The sequence below is a fragment of the Phalaenopsis equestris genome, unplaced genomic scaffold (assembly GCF_001263595.1).
Source record: "Phalaenopsis equestris unplaced genomic scaffold, ASM126359v1 Scaffold000522, whole genome shotgun sequence".
Lineage (NCBI taxonomy): Eukaryota > Viridiplantae > Streptophyta > Magnoliopsida > Asparagales > Orchidaceae > Phalaenopsis > Phalaenopsis equestris.
In genome coordinates this window covers 920,060-929,994 of record NW_018164962.1, presented here as the reverse complement: position 1 = coordinate 929,994, position 9,935 = coordinate 920,060, and the positions used below count along the sequence as shown (strand labels likewise).

Here is a 9,935-nt window from a genome sequence, read left to right as displayed (position 1 = left end):
TATATATATATATATATGTATGTATGTATATAAAGCAATTGCATACATACCACCACTTATCTAACATCTAAATTTGCTTTGTATAACACCTACATATGTAATATTACATAAAAAATAACATATGTAAATACAATTTTGTGTATATGCATAAAGTTATAGTACTGAAGTGTTATAAAAATAAATATAAAATTTTAGGTGTTAGATATATAAAGTCTCAAGAATTGGGTGATAGGTGTGTAAATTAACCCATACAAAAATATGTTTAATTAAAACTAAACAAAATTTAAAAGAGGAATTTACATACATACTACCCAACTCTTTTGTATTTACATATTTAGCCCCAAAATTTACTTTACATACTTAGACCATCCAAAAAGTATTATCATTTAAAAAATATGTTTTTTCCATGCAAAGATAAGATGACAAATGCAAAAATTGAAATCGGAGCTAGACATGTACATACATAAGATTTATGTGAGAAAAATAAAAGAAGACAAGATTTAAATGTTAAGTAAATCATCCAATTTGAAAGTCTACGCCATCCAATCGGATCTATCAACATGAATAAGAAAATATTCTTATAATGTCAAACACATTAGAAATAGGCAAATTAATAAAATATTTAAGAAAAGGGCATAAAAATAATTTTAGAAATTTATCGCCGTCCTTCCACCATTTTTGGCTTGCCGTGGCCGTCCGTCCACTAATTAGAAAATTTGGCCCATTTAAAGTTGGGGCAATTACAAACATAGCACTCAAAAGATTGCTACCAAATACTTTTTAATCCATTTTTCAATTTCTCAGTCAAATATCAAATTTCATGACAAAAGACCAAACTCATATTTTTCATTTTTATCAAATCTCAATGGTTTGATCATCGCAAGGGGCTAATCTAAGTCAAATATCCCTTGGAGTGGATATTTGTCAGAAAGGGCTAATCTAAGTCGACTACATCTTACAGAGGACTTCATGCTCTATCAAATATTTTCATATACCATATGTATAATTCGTAACTCAAATTGGTTAAATATCATTATGGAATATAAATGTTTCAAATGTGATTATTTTATAATGAAATCTATTAGCCAAATTACCCTGCCAACGAGCTTTGATCTTAACTACTTCTTTTATGGAGATTATTGGTCAAACCACATAGAAGGATGACTCAAATTATGCCCTTACTGGGATAAATTATTTTGAGTATAAATCTAGTTGTATGTTTAATATGACATTGTCCTTTTGTAAGCGTATGTTAGCAATTAATTTGTTATGTTCGCCAAACAATCACAGAAGGCGGATGAGTTTCTATTTTAGCATTTAAAGGATACAATTTATTTCAATATTTTATGTTTTTTGTATTTAATATTTTGAAGTTTTTTTTAATTTTAGGACAGACTCCTTGGGTTGAAATTTACATTCCACGTGACAATAATCAGAGAATTGATTTGAATGCTTATTTTATAGTTTAATTAGGATTAATGATTTAACCATTTGAAAAATTGTTAGTCATGTCAACTCCAGTCTATGTTAAGAGGAGGATTAGTCTGGCTTAGTGGGAGCTCGATCTTGTCAACCCTGGTCGTTGTAGGGAGGAGATGGGATTGGTCAACATACAAATGCCAAAAAAAGTGTGAATCGTGTTTACTTGTAACAAAGTTCTTTCAATCTCCTATTGTTTTGGTCCTAAAAAAATAAAAATCATTAAAAATACCAATCCTATCAACAAAAAGAAAGAAGCAACATTGTGTGTGCCAACTAGTTAAGGTGGAAATGATCTTAAAAAATATTGCAAAGTATTTGTGATTGAATAGTATTACATTACATTTCTATTTTCACATAATATATTTCGAAAAAAAGAAAATTCAAAACCTACAAAACTCAGATTTATTCCATCAAATACGGACCAATAAAAGTCAATCAAAATCATGGGAAAGCTGCTAAGAAGTTCAATAATGCACAAATGCATTTATAATTGCGAAAAACCTACATAATGAAAAATGATAATTTTCTATAGCACTTATAAGGTTTTCAAAATAAAGCTAGGTTGTAGAAATATTGAAAGCGAAGCGAGAAAACACAAAAGAGAGAAAATGATGGGCATAGGCGAGCTGGGTAAATGGAGGTAGAGTGATGATCGAAGACAATTCTCTATGTTAGGCGAAGAGGAATATGATTGGATGATCCATGCACTGGTCATTTGGATGAAATAAGACAAAAAAAAGACAAAAGAAAAAACAAACAAACCAATTAAAAAAAAAAAAAACTGATTACTTTGTTAGTCTGCCCTCTACTAGAGTCAATTCATAGAAAGATCCGATTCCACAAAACCTCCAACCATCTCGAGGATACTCAAGCCGCTCCTTATAATGGTTCAAGGATTGGCAACCAAGCTTGACCCATGCCGCCCAACCTCAACTAAATAAGACGATCCCATCAACTCGAAGCAAGCTAAGCTTATTCAGCCAAGCCAGAAAGCAGGGGATGATAAACCCTTATATGTAAAATAACAAAAATATCGTAATATGGATCCCTTCCAAATAGGGGCAAGAATATAATGTCATAATTGTATCCTCTCTCATATAAATAAGGAAGCATTTTATGAATAAAACATGATTGATTACTGCTCATTCTCCTCACACACTCTCTCTCCCCTAGTTATTTTTGATATATTTCTTCGGGGCGATTCACTGACAAATTTGGATTCAACAAACTTGTTTAATTTTATATTTCTCTTTCAGCCAAACCAAGAAGATACTGAACTATAAGTTCATATATGTAAACTATCATGTGTGTGTGTGTGTGTGTGTGTGTGTGCGTGGGTGGGCGTGCGTGTGTGTGTATGTGGGCGTGCGTGCACGTTGATCGAGAAGTAAAGAACTTGAATTATTTGACGGTGTTGAGAAACTCAAATATTTCGTTGAATAAAACATCACAAACATTCACAAAGAACATAAGTCATAACGTAAGTGTAGCTCAAATACAAAAGCATGCATCACTTTTCTCACTATTATGTGTGTGTGTGTGGGCGCACGTTGATCAAGAAGTAAAGAACTTGAATTATTTGGCGGTGTTGAGAAACTCAAATATTTCTTTGAATAAAACATTACAAACATTCACAAAGAATATAAGTCATAACCAAATACAAAGACATGCATCACTTTTCTCACTATTTTAATGTTGCTTAAAACAAAGTGCATACTCTCCCTACCAATAACCATTTATTTTCACCTCTATCGAGCATTCAGGTGACCAACTTCTTAATGAAAAAGAGGAGGAATGCTCTGCTCATTCATGAACATGTTAGTAGGATCAACCTGACCCTTCACATAAGCCAATCGCTTGAAGTTACCTTTATAATACCTCTCTCCCCACACTCTCGCCTCCCAATAAGTCGTCTTGTTCCCCTTCACATTCATCCCAATATCCAAATCTCTATAGTTGAGATAAGACGCCCTTGGGTTCTTAGAAACATAAGGTGTCATGAACTCGTAAAACCTCCTCAACCAATCCACATGCCTCTTGCTCACAGCAGCGCCGTCTTCCGACCACCTCTGCGTCAAATAGTGGACGTGAAAAAGGGTTCCTTTCCGATGAGGAAAGGCTGTCTCGGTTTCAGAGATCTCATCCATTCTTCCACCCCACGGATCTAAGATCATTTGGGGTTTTTCTCCTTTCTCGAGGAAACGAGTCAATATTTTGTCCCATGTTTCCAAGGGGATGGTTTGCGTTAAGAAGTCGGATTTGTGCTTGAAGGAGCTGTTGTACGCGGGAGAATATCTCTCAAGTAGGCTGCTCAAAGGCTTTCCGTCGTATCCTGCAAATATAGCAGTCAAAGTTTATTTTGTTCAACAGCTATTATTATAAATTTAAATGCATGTTTTTTTGTTAAACTGAAAGCCATGTTAAACTTGGTTTTGAATTTAGTTTCAGGATAAAGGTGATTTGAATTTAAGTTATTGATTAAGTTTGGAAAAAAAAAGTATGTTTAAAAAATGAAATCGAATTACATTGATATTTAATAAATTTCACCAATTAATTCATTAGCTTAATAAATTTGCTCATCAACTATTTTTAATCACAAGAATCTGCCGACTAAATTTGATCTAATTTATATACTAAAAAAACAAAAAATAAATAAATAAATAAATAAAAAAGCATGACCCTTACTTGCAAAGTAGAGGACCGACTCAATCCAGCTCATCTCTGTGCAATCCTCCGCCTTCAACTCGAGTTCCGGAAAACAATCCTCTATTATGGGAAGAAGCTCATTCTTCTCACCAAGGAACAAGGATTTAAAGGAAACCTGTACTGTTCTGTTCGTCTTATTCCCATCAGAAGATTCGCTATCATTTCCCACAACAGTAAACACCGCCCGGATAAACAGCCTCTTATCCACCTTATAAGCCATTCGCTGCCATTTATCCACAAGCTTCGTCGCTCCCTCCTCCAAATTCTTTGAGATTGTGAAAACTGTTACTTTGCTCGGAACCGCCACAAGCCTCACTTTGTAAGCCACAATCACCCCAAAGCTCACACCTCCTCCCCCTCTGAGCGCCCAGAATAGATCTTCTCCCATGGTTCCTCGATCCTTTATCTCTCCGCTTGCGACGACGATTCGGATGTCTTCCACGTTATCGCTCGATAGCCCGAAGGACCTGCATGATGAAATAGTATGAATAAAACGTCTTATGATTAGCCACAACTTTACTTATTTTTTTTATTCAAAAGTAAGACCTCATTAAAGTCCCCAATCCTCCGCCGCTGAGATGCCCGCCTACGCCTACGGTAGGACCGAGGCCAGCGGGGAATGCGACAGTTCTGCTTTGGTTGGCGATGGCGTAGTAGAGCTCTCCGACAGTGGCGCCGGCATGCACCCAGGCTGTTCCGGAGTGCATATCGATTTTGATGGAAGAGAGGAATTGTAGGTCGATGAGCACGAATGGGCCGGCAAGGATAGACCCTCATATTCAGGGCCGCCGCTTCGGGTGCGGGTAGGAATGTCCAGGCTGCGGGAACAGAGAACGGCTGCTTGGACGTGGTTTTCGATGGTGGGGAGAAAGATGAGAATTGGTTTAGAGGAGTTTAGGAGGGGACGGCGATTGCGGACGGAGGAGAAGAAGAAATGGTTGAAGTAATGGGATTGAGGAGTGAAGTAGAGGTTGGGGGGAACAGAGTGGTTTCGGAGACATTCAACGAACTCGCACTCATCGGGATTAGGGGACTGATCAACGTTAATGCCGCGGGAAGAATATAGAAGGAAGAGGACATTAATGAAAAGGGGGATGAGGACGTCCTTAATCACCATTTTTGTTAATTGTTTATGGGTTTGGGGTGCTTTAACTCCATGAGGGTTTATATAGAAGGGGATTTTGACTAGTTGTTAAGATTGATAAATTATATACTACAGGCTATTTAAAGTTTGAAGATTATCTAAGAAGAGGACATTAATAAATAAATTTAAAATGTTATTGATGCATGGTAGACAATTTGTGGATGTAGAGTAATGTATTATCATCTTAGTGTTGCACGAGAATTTAATATGCGCTCAGGTGAAAAAAATTAACCAGTAATGACTCCAGAAGTTCTTACGTGAAAAAAACCTGTAAAGGGAAAAAATCACGGGATATAACCCAGTTTTAAAAATCCACTATAGATTGATGATTATAGAGACCCTTTGTCCCACAAAGAGGAAAAGCGTTACAAGATTTTCCAAGTTACAACATTGACTGACGGTGTCCGGTCAGTGGTGGTTGACAGTGATTGGTGGTGATCAACGACTGTCAACGAGGGTTGACAGTGATTGACGACTATCAATGGCTGTCAAAGAGATCGATGATGACAGGAGTCGTGTTGGACTTTTGTCTTCTTCTCAAAGCATTAAATTTTTTCTCAAGCCTGAAACTCCCTCATCATGAGAGACGTGAGAGGAGGGACTCTATTCATAATATTCTGAGTGCAATTAATGCAGAAATATAAACCATTTTGATTAGAAAATTTTGAGAGCTTCCATCGATCTAACAACATTTGATGGACATTTGATTGCCTTAGCGATGTCGTAATTGAGCAATCTTGAGCTAGTTGGATTTATCAAGTTGAAACGGTCAATTCGAATATAGGTTTGCTAGATTCAACATTCATTTAACCTTCTAAATATATCAGGAAAATCTCCAGTGGTTTAATAACTTGATCTGAGCTAGATTCAACATTCTCTTTACCTTCTAAAAAAAATGTATGTAATTTTGAATTGAGGCAATTATATACAGGCAAAGCAATGCTATGTACAAATCAAGCACCCTATTTCATCAACTTTTCAAATTCCCACTCAAAAACCTGTGGAGGTAATAATAGAATGTTATCCCATATTCAACGTTTCATCCGATTATATACAGGGCACCCAAAACATTCTTATCTACAAATCAAACTCACTCTTTCATCCATTCTCCAAATTCCCACTCAAACAACAAGTGGTGATAAAAAAACATCATTCCACCTTTTTCATTTTTCTTCGCAAAATTCAAATCACAAATCATAAATCGCAAGTGAGAAATTAGAAGATCACAAATCACAAATATCACATACTTCTCACAACAAAGAAACCCAAAAATCACAAAAAGAAATCCATTCCATCGAAAATGAGCGCATGAATTGCGTATAGAGCACAATAACTAGAGATCAAAGGGAACAGAAAGACGTGAAAGGCAACCACCAAAAAGTGGCACGTGAGAGGCTCGAGAGAAGGGCGAGAAAGATGCAAGAGAGAAACGAGAAAGAGAGAGAGAGAGTGAGGTACCTAGGGTTCGCTTGAACGATTGAGAGAAGCATAGTGCTACCTAGGGCAGAAGAGATCGTGAGAGAGGGATCCACAGGGACAAGAAGGGCAGTGGGGTAATACATACATCAAGAATTGTAGGTCGTGGGGTCAAACTCGCGGCTGCATTTAAAATGAATTATTAATGGTTTAATAGAATAAGCTACAAAGCTGCAACAACCAAATGTCTCATCCAATGTTTTCAAAACGCACCGCACCAAATAAGCTGCACCAAACGGGCCCTTAGTTGTACGTTTAATTTGACAATGTCTCTTTGTGAGCGTAGATTAACACTAGATTTGTTAAGTTCATCAAACACCCATGGAGGGCCGATGAGTTTTTATTGTCAACCTTTAAAGGATACATTTTGTTTTAATATTTTGAAGTCTTTTTTTTATTCTTAGGATAGACTCACTCGGTTAAAATTTACATTCAATACTATAATCATCAAGGAGTTAATTGAAATGCGTATTTTATAGTTCAATTAGGTTTTGATGATTTAACGATCTTGTCAACTCCAATCTAAGAGGAGGATTGGACAGTCTCAGTGGGGGCTCAGTATTGTCAACTGCGATCGTTGTAGGGAGGAAGATTGGATGGGCCAATGGTGCCTAACTTATGATCTTGCCCTATGTGCAAGTCCACTTTCTTAAGAAAGTGCATAATTCTAATATTTTTCAATTTTAACTTTAAAAGATGATATTTTCATAAAACTTAAAAAAAGAAAGATATTTCTTGAGACTGATTTGATTATAACATATATAGAATTAGATCACACAACATTCCTAGATCGCATATTCATAACACTAAAAGCATCAATCATAGCACAAGCGTATTTGAAATTTCAGCCAGCACGGGTCAAATACAGTGCAAATTGTGTTTAGTTGATGAGCAGTAAAGTTGCAATCTTTTAAATAAAAATCACTATACAAACCAGGTCTCATTTGACTGTTTTAAAATATAAATTAAATATTATAAGTATTAAATGTTGTTATCTTTAATCTCTTTTTGTTTAAATTAAATGTTGTTATCTTAGACCCCCTTTTGATATTATCTGTTAAAATTGAAATCTATTTTAAAATCTAATAATTGCAATCAAATAGTAATTTGAACAAATCTATTTTCTTAAAGCCAATTTTTAATTCCAAGCAACAAAGTAAGATCTGAGCATGAAAACTCAAAGTCATAATTAGGGCTGTCAAAACGGCTCGTTGTTCGCGAGCAGCTCGTGTTCGGCACATTCGCTAAGTTAACAAGCCGAACACGAACAACTCGAACTAATATTTGTCCGTTCGTGATTGACTCGTTTTGGCTCGAAATACTACTAATCAATTATATATATATATATATATATATCTTCGATGAGTAGTATTTAAAAAAAAAATTAATTGACTACAAAGCTACAAATATTTATAATCAATTAAAAGCATTAATGAATAAAATAGAATAAAAATTCTTAATTTAGATTCAAATGATGTTTTAAATCTTGCTCCAATCCTTAACTTCTTATGACTACGTGATTAGAGTTGTCAAAACGACTCTTTGTTCCTCAACAGCTCGTATTCGGCTCGCTAAGCAGACGGGCCGAACACGAACATACTTTTTGAGCTCAAAATATAAACGAGCCAAGCTCAGCTCGTGTTCGGCTCATTTACATCCCTAGTCATAATCAACAAAATTGTTAAAATTAATAAGTTTTAAAATATAAATAATTACATTCATAGTTGTCCAAAAATTACTATTTACAAAAATAACGCTCACTTTTATATACCATATATATATATATAATATAACTGGAAATTACTACCCTCCATAAAAAAAGAGCATATTTGAAATCTTACTTTTTCCACATTCTTAATTCTATAAGTAGAGGACCTTTGTTATATTTAAAGAGGTCTCTCAACCCCCATATAAAATGAACTCTCCCTTTTTTTGGGTCACTTGTAACCTTCACATTTAGTGAAATAAAAGGAGACAAAGAGCTCGGGACCACCCATATTTGTCCCTCCACGGAGCTAATCTCTACTTTTATCTCCCCCTTTATCTCGTTCTCTCGAATTTCATACTATATATTTTTGGACACAGTCTATATGACAGATTCCATAAAGCATTTAGATACATGCCACCAAATTGGTAAAAATGTATATATATCTAATATCTACACTTTGCTTTCCATATTCAAACCACCTACAAATGTCATATTACATAAAAAAATAATATTGTTTTGATTTTTTAAAAGTTAAATACAACTTTTTGTATATGCATAAATTTATAGCACTGAAATGTTATAAATATAAATATAAAATTTGAGGTGTTAGAAATATAAAATCATAAGAATTAGGTGATAGGTATGTAAATTTATCTGTACAAAAATATATTTAATAAAAATTAAACAAAATTTAAAACAGAATTTTACACATATACCACCCAACTCTTTTGTATTTACATATTAAACCCCTAAATTTACTTTTTATATTTAGATCATCCAAAAATTATTATCATCTAAAAAATATCATTATTTTAACTTGACAAAAAATGAAATATACTTTTTTCATAGTGAAATAAGATGACACATGCAAAAATTGAAATAGGAGATGGATATGTGCATACATAAGATTTAAGTGAAAAATAAAATAAAATAATAAAAAATAAAAAAAGAGACCATAAGATTTAAGTGTTAATTAAATCTTCCAATTTAAAATTATAATGCACTTTTAAAGTCTATTCCTACTACTCATTGATGAACAGTTTTCAATTCCCATCCAATCGGATCTATCTACTTGAATAAGAAACTATTGTTAAAATGTCAAACATATTAAAAATGAGAGAAATTAATGGAATATTTATGAAAAGGGCATAAAAATGATTTTAGAAAGTTAGTGTCGTCCGTTCGCCATTTCTCGGCTTCTAGCTTGTCGTGGTTGTCTGTCGACTCTGTCCATTGTTCCTCAGGTTGATAATTTTGATTATTAATAGAAGTAAAATTTGTATCAATATTCGTAGCTTAACAATTTTCGAAAGTCCTATTAGCATGAATAGGCTGTTATGTGGATTTGTGAGTCCTCTTTGATGATTTGGTTACTTTAAATGCCGTCCACGCCTTGTCAGATCAAAATTTGGTAAGATT

The 9,935-nt window shown here is 34.4% G+C and overlaps 1 pseudogene; it reads right to left on the bottom strand.

The window, feature by feature from the left end:
* Nucleotides 1-3,257: 3,257 nt before the first annotated feature.
* On the bottom strand, nucleotides 3,258-5,305 carry LOC110028674 (annotated as a pseudogene).
* Between the last annotated feature and the right edge of the window lie 4,630 nt (nucleotides 5,306-9,935).